Below are 9,961 nucleotides of genomic sequence, written 5' to 3'. Positions count from 1 at the left end.
GGCCGCCATCTTGGCCGTCAGTTAATTTGCATATCTCCCTGATTAGCCAATGGGAAGGGTAGCGGTCGTACGCTAATTACCATGTTTCTCTTTTATTAGTGTAGATATACTAGAGGCCCCGGTGCATGAATTCATGTCCCAGTGGGGTCCCTCGGCCTAGCCTGCGGGATCAGGCGGAAACTGGCTCTCCAAACATCCCCCGACGGATCCCAGATTGTAAAAGGGCACAGGCCAGGCTGAGGGACCCCACCAGTGCATGATCAGGGCCAGAGAGGGACCGGGAGGGCTCCAGGGTGTGTCCGGCCCATCTAGCCCTGTCCCTATCAGGATCAGCCAGACCTCAGCAGAAAGCTAACCTACCGGTCGGAGTGTCTGCCCCCTGGTGGTCAGTACATGTCATAGGGAGCAGTTGAGCGGCCTTAGCATATCATTAGCATATTACGTTTTGATTGAACAGATGACCCAACGACCAGACACTTAGCATATTAGACTTTTATTATATAGGATATTAATATATATATAAATCTCCCAAGTGAACATTTATATTTTATTCTCTCCTTAAATACTGTATTTTATTTTGAAAATATATTCAGCTTTGCAATAAAGACTTTTAATTGTTAAAAAATAAATACGTAAATTTAAATTTAATTTAATTTAATAGCTCCTCTTTCTCCTGTCATCACTATTTCCACATCTTGCTTTATTTTACCTTAAAGCATGTAAATCATATTAAATTTTGTATTTATGTGTTTCAGTGTTTATGATCTGTCTCCCTAATAAGAAATTTAAGTTTTATGAGGGCAGGTCCTTTTCCTGTCCTGTTCATCTCTATATACCCAGTGCCTAGAACAATGTTTGGCCTATAGTGAGTATTAAATATATATCTGTTTTTAGAATGAAATGTTGAGAAAAATATTGCACCAGATCAATACTGTATATTGCATTAAAACTTGACCCTGCATTGAGATTTAGTTATTCCCTTTTGTTAATTCCATTCTATAAGATAAAAAAGAAAAATAAGTAATTTCAATGAAACAAAAGAAATTCAAGGCAAGTTTAGATTTAAATATTAAAAACATCAATCATAATAATGCCCTATGTTTCAATAACATTTATTGGTTTCCTTGGTACTTTCTTATATACTATCCCATTTAATCATTATAACAATCCTTTATTAGCATCTCCATTTTGCATATGAGAAAATGAAAACTCAGTAGAGCTGAGGGACTTGAATACGATCATGCTGCTAAGAAATGACAAAGACAAGATTAGAAGCTATGTTTATCAGACATTTCACCAAGGATTTGTTCATTATATCACACTCCCAAACCTAACCTGAATCCTTTCTACTCTGTGCCAGGTTGAAGGTAAAACAAACAAAACAATAAAAAAAAATTTAATGACATTCCACGGCTCACATTTTGAAAATGTATATCCTCTTTAAAAGCCAGACTCTAATATGAAAAAGATGATTTTCTGATTCTGGAACCCTGAGAATGAGCCAGAAAGGGGAGATTGGTTCTGCAGGTACAACTTACAATAATGGGACTGGAGGCTTTATCATGGGTGTCAAGCAGAGAAGACCAGCAGGATGGGGGGATGCTTGGACTCTCTCTGGTAAAAAGTAGAGCAGGTGGGTCAAGAATCAAGTGATTTAATACAGAGTACCAGCTGTAAATATGTAGCTTATGGGCCATATACAGTCTGAGTATTTTAGTTTGGGGTTTTATTTTTATTTGTTTCCTACTAATGTGAAAATTAATTGTTCTTTATTTTAAATTAGTTCTACATATTTCCTATTAAAAGGACTTTATATAAAAGTCTGAGTTTCTGAGCTTTCTTTTAAGAATTGGAAGGTAGCCCTAACCGGTTTGGCTCAGTGGATAGAGTATTGGCCTGCGGACTGAAGGGTGCCAGGTTCAATTCTGGTCAAGGGCATGTACCTTGGTTGCGGGCACATCCCCAGTAGGGGGTGTGCAGGAGGCAGCTGATCGATGTTTCTCTCTCATGGATGTTTCGAACTCTCTATCCCTTTCCTTCCTCCCTGTAAAAAATGAATAAAATACATATTAAAAGAAAAAGAATTAGAAGGTAGAAAGACAGCTAGATTACTATGTTAAATCATGACAAACCATAACATGGAGTTGCAACTACCTCTTTCCATGGCACATGTACTTTCTATTCAACACACTCCCTATTTTTTAATTCCACTTTTCTGCTTTGCTTATTTACATTGTTCACTTGGCCTCTGTCGATGTTTGTGCTTGTGACTTCTGATTTAAGTATTCCTAGCTATGAAACAGCAGGAAGAACCAGATAATCATCAGTGAGGTGATGTGATATGAATGGGCTGCAGGAACTTGAATCCCCAAATTAAATATCTTTTGTTTGGGGAAAGAGTGTGTTCATAATGAATGCATTGTAGATAGGCTAGATAAGGAGCCAAAAGAACAACTTACCTTGCAGGGCTGATTCCCCAGTGTAACCTGCTGCCTTGATGTATGAGCTGAGGGTATTTATTATGAATTAATTCCCCTTAAAAGTCTTCTCATAAAGGATTGGGGAAGATCTCCAGAGGCACAATATAATACCTTATTTATAAAGGGTGGAACATACTACCCAAAACACAGATCAACTATTTCTGTTTGTAGCATATAGAGCAGAACCAAAGGGAAATGGGAAACAAGAGAGGAGAAAAGGGAGGTCATTAGATATTTTTAGCGAAGACAGTACTGGATTGGGTGATCTTTTAAAAGTCCCTGTGCTACTTAGGATAACACCTAGGCACTGGGTGTTGTGAAAAGAGAATGGTACCTACAGTGGAAGGCGATTTCTGTTCTACCCCCTGCTAGAGAAAAGAATGAGAGAAACTCCCCAAAGAGGAGGCGTCAATTAAGTTACAGTCTTATGTTACTAGAATATGCTCAACTCAGATTCTTCATACTCAACTTCAGCCTGCCTGCAGAGGAAATGCATTTTGGTATGTTCCCCACCATGAGATAAGTTTACAAGTTCAGACTCTACCTTTGAAAGGGAAAGCCTTTTAATCTGGAGGAGGAAATTCAGTTTGGGGGTGAGTAATAGGATGTCCATATGATCACACATATAAAGTTATTTCTAATTAGCAATATTATCATTTTTATCTTCGTTTTTGTTACTTATGTCTCAACACCTTATTATCATGGGAGGGGACAAAAAGGGATATTTGTAAAGCTCCACAGGATACTAATAATGCTGAGACAGAAATGAAAGAACGGAAAAGCTATCTTTCTTTGCCTGGTATCTAGAATTCTCTTCTTTAAATCGGAGGTTTTCAAACAGATGGGCTCTTGAAAGGGGTGACAACAAGTGTTGGTGAGAACATGGAGAAAGGGAATCCTTGTGCACTGTTGGTAAGAATGCAGATTGGTACAGCCACTGCGGAAAGCAGTATGGAGTTTCCTCAAAAAATTAAAAATGGAACTGCCTTAGGACCCAGTGATTCCACTTCTGGGTATGTATCAAAAAAAAAACAAAAAAAAAAACTAATTTGAAAGAATATATGTGCCCCTTTGTTCATTGCAGTGTTATTTACAATAGCCAAAATATGAAAGCAACCCAAGTGCCTATCAATGGATAAAAAAGTGTTGGTATATACAATGGATTACTACTCAGCCATTAAAAAAGAGCAAAATCTTACTATTTGAAATGGCATGGATAGACCTAGAGGGTATTATGCTAAGTGAAATAAATCAGTCAGAGAAAAACAAATACCATATAATTTTACTTATATGTGGAATCTTAACAAATAAGCAAACAAAATATATGGGTAAAAAAGTGAAGAGATTAAGAACTATAAATTGGTAGTCACAAAATAGTCACACAGTAGTAAAGTACAACACAGAGAACATAGTCAATAATATTGTAATAATTATATACAGTGCCAGGTGGGTACTTGAAACATCAGGGGGCCACTTTGTAAAATTTGGGATTGTCTAACCACTCTGCTGTACACCTGAAACTAATACAAAATAATTTTGAATGTAAATTACAGTTGAAAAATAAAATTGTTTAAAAAGAAAGCTAAACCAACTTAAAGTATTAATAAGCCTGGTCCCAAGCTTTTAGATTCAAAGAACAAAACAAAAACAAAACAAACAAAAACAAAAAACACCAAAAAGAACTATTTGCTTCTTATTTCGGGGTTCTTATTGACTTATCACCCAGAGTTCTTGGTCTTTTCTAAATAATCCTAGAGATGGATTTTCAGCCTCCGGGTGAGAGACAGTGCTCTGCCTGTAGGATCAGAAATCTTTAGCTCTGGCATTCACATTCTTTCTATCATCTCAACTTTCTTTTATGTACTGTGGTATTGGGGAATGGTTTTAAACCTTTTTTAGAGATCTGTATTTCCATACGGTATAGCAGTGGGGACTGAAATTGATCCCCCCTTTTACAGTCCATGAAATTTTCTTCATTTCACTATAAACATAGTGATACAGAACATTACTTTTTAATCACTTCATGCCCAGTTCAGTGATTTCCAAATGTCTTCGTGTGGATGGGCTGCATCAGACTTTCCTGGGAAGTATATTAAAATTACAGTTACCTGGGCTCCATCCCAGTAATTTTGGAGGAATTTTGGGACTGAGAGCCTTGAATCCATGTTTTAAGCTAGAATTAAGGAAATTCTTATTTCAACCCATTTTAGGAATTTATAAGAGCACAATGACTACCATATAATTAAAATGAGCAGGTACTATTTTTAATTTAAAAAGCCAAGGAAGAGTTCATATTCATAAGCATTAAAAAAAAAGAATTCTTCTGAGCCTTCCTAGAACCTTGACTCCAGACAAGAGAAAAACTACCATCTGTTTTCTTAAAAAGACACTCTACATTTCTGCCTGTAGTTAGAGTGTAGTACACAATGGTAGATCGGTGCTTATGCAATAACAACCAGAAAAAAAACACACCAAAACCCGCATATTTTAAGGCATCAAGAGCTATAAAATCAATGAGGATTAGATTATCTAAAATTCAAGGACAGTAGAATATTTCCAAGATGGCCTCATCATATTCAGCCTCTACCATCATCTAAGAGCATTTCCCACTTCTGGGCAAGGGCTGATGAAAACACTGGCTGAGCATCTCTTTTGTGGGAATAAATATAAATAAAATTTGGGGGAATTTCTGTGGTGGTGGACTAAATTTAGAAATTTTAGAAAACAAAAATTCCTGGCTGATTTTCCCTGTGAGACACTTGCTAAATTTTGGTGTTATGAGAATAGTTTCTCTGGTGAATTCTTCTTACTATTTAAGAAATAAAGCATACCAATTTTGTACAAACTCTTCCAAAAATGCAAAAGTGAATAAATACTTTGCTTCTATTTGTAAGGCTCATATAATCTCAATTCTAAATTTTTTCAGAGAACATTACAAAACAGGAAAATTACAAATTAATATCTCATAATTATAGGTACAAAAATCCTTGACACTATTAGCAAATAAAATTCAGTATTTGTAAATGCATTTTAAAAGATAATATATAACAACCAACTTGTATATTTAGAAGTGCAAGGTTGTTTTAAAATTCAAAAAGTAGTCTTTTTAATTTACTACATTAATGGAACAAATGAGATAATCATGTGATCGTCCAGATAAATGTAGAAAAAAATAACAAAATAATCTATGACTTAAAAAGAAAGCTCTTAACAAACTAGAACTAAAGAATATATTTAAAAAATAAACCTAAAACAAATATCATGTTCAATAGTGAAGTATAAGAGAGTTTGCTCCCGAGATAGAAACACGAACAGGATGCTCACTGTAGACCACTGTGTTCTGCATTATGTACTTGAGGTGCTAAGCAGTGCAATAAGGTAAGAAAAGAAACAAAAGGCAAAATGATTAGAAAGGAAGAGATGAAGCTATCATTACTGACATATGATTATGTATATAAAATCTGCCAATATATAGAAACACTTTCAAAATTATAGTGTAGCTAATAGGTGAATTTAGCAAGGTCATAAGATACTAGATCAAATTTTAAAAATCAATTTTATTTCTATATGCTAGAAAACAATTTGAAAATTAAATATACCATCCTATATAATAAAAGGCTAATATGCAAATTGTCCCCACAGCTGGGAGAGTTCGACCGACCTGGAGTTAGATGTGCGCTGAACATAAGAAGGTAGCGCTAAACATGGCGGGCTTTGGCAATGCAGTGCTGGCAGCAGGTGGCAGTGGAGGCGCTGCCGGCCCCGATGGGCCCTGATGAGAGCAGGACATGGCAGAATGGTGGAACAGGTGAGCAGGCGGTGCCAGGCCAAGGTGGGTGTGAGCGAGGACCCTGATTGCCCCTCAGGTCATCCCACAAATGGTGGGAGGTGGGCAGGGCCGGCAAGTGGGCAGCGCCAGGCCAAGATGGGTGTGAGCAGGGGCCCCAGTCGCCCTGCCAGTCACCCCATAGATCAGCCCTGATTGCCAGCCAGGCCTAGGGACCTTACCCGTGCCCAAATTCATGCACCGGGCCTCTTGTATAGTATCAAAAACGTTAAGTGTCTAGGAAAATATCTTCTAAAAGATATGCAGAATTTAAAAACTAAAAGTTACAGCATGTTTTTGAGGGAATTTTTTTCATTTTAAGTTTTTAATTAAAGTTGTATATAATAATACTTTATTCCTGTATCTTCTCAATTGTTTCTTCCTTGTATTTTCCCTTTTCCTTTCCTACTTGGCAAGATTTGGCTTTATGTTCAAGGGTCTTTTTGCGGTCTTTGTCCAGCTTCAGTCTAGTGATAACCACCTTGCTGGGGTGAATGCCCACATGAACAGTTGTACCATTAGCTTTCTCCCGTTGCACTTGTTCAGTGTAGATGACGTATTTCTTCCTGTAAACCTGGACTACTTTGCAATTTGCTGCCCTTCGTAACGTCCTCGGACAACCTGATCTTCATCATCCTTTCAGATGGGCATGGATTGAACATTGTACTTCTGTCTCTGCTCTTTGGAAAGAGGATAAGACATAATCTTCCTTCGAATGTGGGAAGGTGCATTGAAATGCCTTTTACGGTTCTTGCTCTGGTCAAAAGTCACAGAGGGATTGAACTTCATTTTGACTGCTTGCACTTCTATGATGGACGTCGAGAGAAATGTTAGATTATATCACAGTAATGAAGTGATAACTCAGTATTGTAAAGATAGCAAATTTCTCCCAGTTAACCTCAGAAATCAGCATAATTTCTGCTTTTTTAAAAAGCAAGTCCTGGTGGAACTTGAAAAGCAACCTAGAACTGTTGTAGAGATGCAAAGGTCTGAGAATGTTAAGGCACTGTTAAAGAATCAAACAGCTGAACTACTTTTTGGATTGGTATTTTCCTGCTATTAAAAATCATAATAAAACTCTGATGCAAGGATAAACAAACAGAGCAATGGAACAGAACAGAGTCCAGTAACATATGCATAACATATGCAAAACAATTGTACTTCTAGTAATACACTTGATAAATATACATATGCATGTATTCATTGCTGTAGCAATCATAACTAGAAATTAGCCCCAAACTGGAAATTATCAAAATTCCCATTAACAGCTTAATAAACAAAAATATTATGATAAATTCTATGTAGTACTGTAACTGAATAATTTATAACAATACTACCTACATTTTAAAAAATCTTAAAAATTTTAATGTCAAGCGAAGGAAGCCAGTCAAAGCTTTAGAAATCAGGTGGTAGTTATCCTCGAACAAGCAAGCAGTGATTGGAAGAGAGAGAAAATGGATTCTGTGGCAATGGTAAAATTGTATTTTTATATCTGAGAGCTGATCATATATCAATAATCAGTTTGTGAAACATCATCAAACTAAAAGCTAAATCCTATCATATTTATAAATATGAATTTATAAATATTTTAATAAAAAGTTAAATAAATCTGTATCAGCCTAAATTACTAAAGAACTCTAAGCTAAAAGTTATCCCAAGGCTTTATGTGTAAGATTTAGATAACTATGGAATGAATGAATGATGAACATATGATCTTACAGTCAATTAGATAATCAAAATTTATGGAGAACTTACTGTACAAATGCAGTGATGAATGTCAAAATGAATTGACCAAAATTTCTTACTCAAGAAGTTTATAATATACAAGATATTACAAACTTGTAAGAGTATTAAACAGTGTGATATAATCAAAATGTCATATGATAAATACCAGTAACTTGCTATAGGCTAGTATCTATCTGAGAGTGGGGAGAAAAAAAGGCCCATGGTAGAATGATATTGAAACAGACTTTGAAGGCTAGGTAAAATTTCATCAGCTGAAGATAAACCCAAATTAAAGTAGTATTCCAGGGCTATTTGTTTCAATTCTCAGTTTTACTTTATATTCAAAGAGATAATAGTTCATAATATAAAACATTGCTTTTTATTTTGATTTCTTTCTAAGTGAGGCAAATACACTTCCCCTCCCCCCTCATAATATTTTCTTGTTGTTAGAATGCCTCCCATTCTGGTTTCATTTTTTGTGTGCACATTTCAGCTGTGTAGTTTTTGCCATTGCACTTTATCCTAGTATGTTCAAGTTCATTTTTTTGAATTTTTTCTTATCTAGCAGATTGTTAGCACTCATCACAATTTATACCAAGTCTATATGATGGTATAAATTGACTGTAGCATGATCAATTTCATATTTTTAACCCTCTTCGTGATTGACCATGTAGCAATTGATTGAGTTGAAAGTATAAGGATTCAGCAATCTTTATCTGGAAGAGTCAAAATGGATCATATATCAAGGTTTATGTATTTTGATTGTCTCACTTTGGTGTCACACTTCATGGCAGTAAAATGATAAATTAGGAAAACATGCTTTGCTCTATCTGAGACAAAATCCAATCTCTATAACTTTCTTACATACTGGGATACTTCTTTATTATATAATGGATGAGAGATATTTATGCCTGTCCCAGGCCTGTTTGCTTTCAGACCCATTGTCTGAGCCTCCTCTGCTTTACTCTGTATTGCAAACAAGGCAGAAAGCCTGTTTCCAGCTGTTTTAGTCAATGAAGGTCCTGGTAAAAGGATGGAGTGTGGAAATAAGAGAATATAAAGGTTTTCCTCCCCCCAACCCCATTTCAGGCAATAACTTTAGGAGCAGCTGCAAGTAACATCAACAAAATGACTGAATAAGACATCCCCTTGTTGTATTCTCCTCTCAACAACCACAATTGGTATCCGTTCATAGACAGAAGTGCTTTTATAGAAGTCGTATGATCCAGCACCATATGTCAAAGGACCCAGGAGGATCCTTAGCCACCATGCATTAGGTATTAGGCATACAGGCCTCGGTCCCAGCTGTGGAACTTGAAGTAGCCCATGACCTGGCTTCAGCCCCTCATGGGTACAGTCTGGAAGCCCCTCTTAGAGAACGCTAACTCAGATAATCACCCATGGATAAAAGCCTTCATAGAAGTCCAGGAGTCCTGGGGAGAAATTCCAGCATACCTCTGAAATAAGCAAACAAACAAAAATCTAAGCTAGGACTCTTTGCAGAGGATAAGAGGAGAAGTTTGACTTTAACCTCATAATCCACCCCCTCAAGGCAGCAGCTCATTGCCAAGGAACCCTTCTGGGCCAGTGATTTTTCCTGTGGGAGAAAGTGAGTGCATATGAGTGAGTGCCCAGCTTCCCCAGCTGTGTGAGACTCTGCCAAAGAGCCCCATTTCTCTCTCACCCCACTTAGAGTAATGACTCAAGAGCTGCACAACTAGGGGATGGTGAGCAGATAGGAGAATGGCAGCCAGGGCCCACATAATATCAAAGGGTTGTGGCATCACAGACTCCACTGGGAGGCATCTCACCTGTAGATACCCCAACAGGCTTACAGATATCCCTAGCACTCTGTGAGCCTCACCCATACACCCCTCCACCTAGTGGCTGGCCCCCTGTGCATGCTTCTTATAATGGCAAGGGCAAGCTT

The 9,961-nt window shown here is 37.1% G+C and overlaps 1 pseudogene; it reads right to left on the bottom strand.

Annotated features, from left to right (window-relative positions):
* Positions 1–6,658: 6,658 nt before the first annotated feature.
* On the bottom strand, positions 6,659–7,095 carry LOC106725528 (annotated as a pseudogene).
* Between the last annotated feature and the right edge of the window lie 2,866 nt (positions 7,096–9,961).

The sequence above is a fragment of the Myotis brandtii genome, unplaced genomic scaffold (assembly GCF_000412655.1).
Source record: "Myotis brandtii unplaced genomic scaffold, ASM41265v1 scaffold103, whole genome shotgun sequence".
Classification (NCBI taxonomy): Eukaryota; Metazoa; Chordata; class Mammalia; order Chiroptera; family Vespertilionidae; genus Myotis; species Myotis brandtii.
This window is presented reverse-complemented; position numbering and strand designations above follow the sequence as displayed.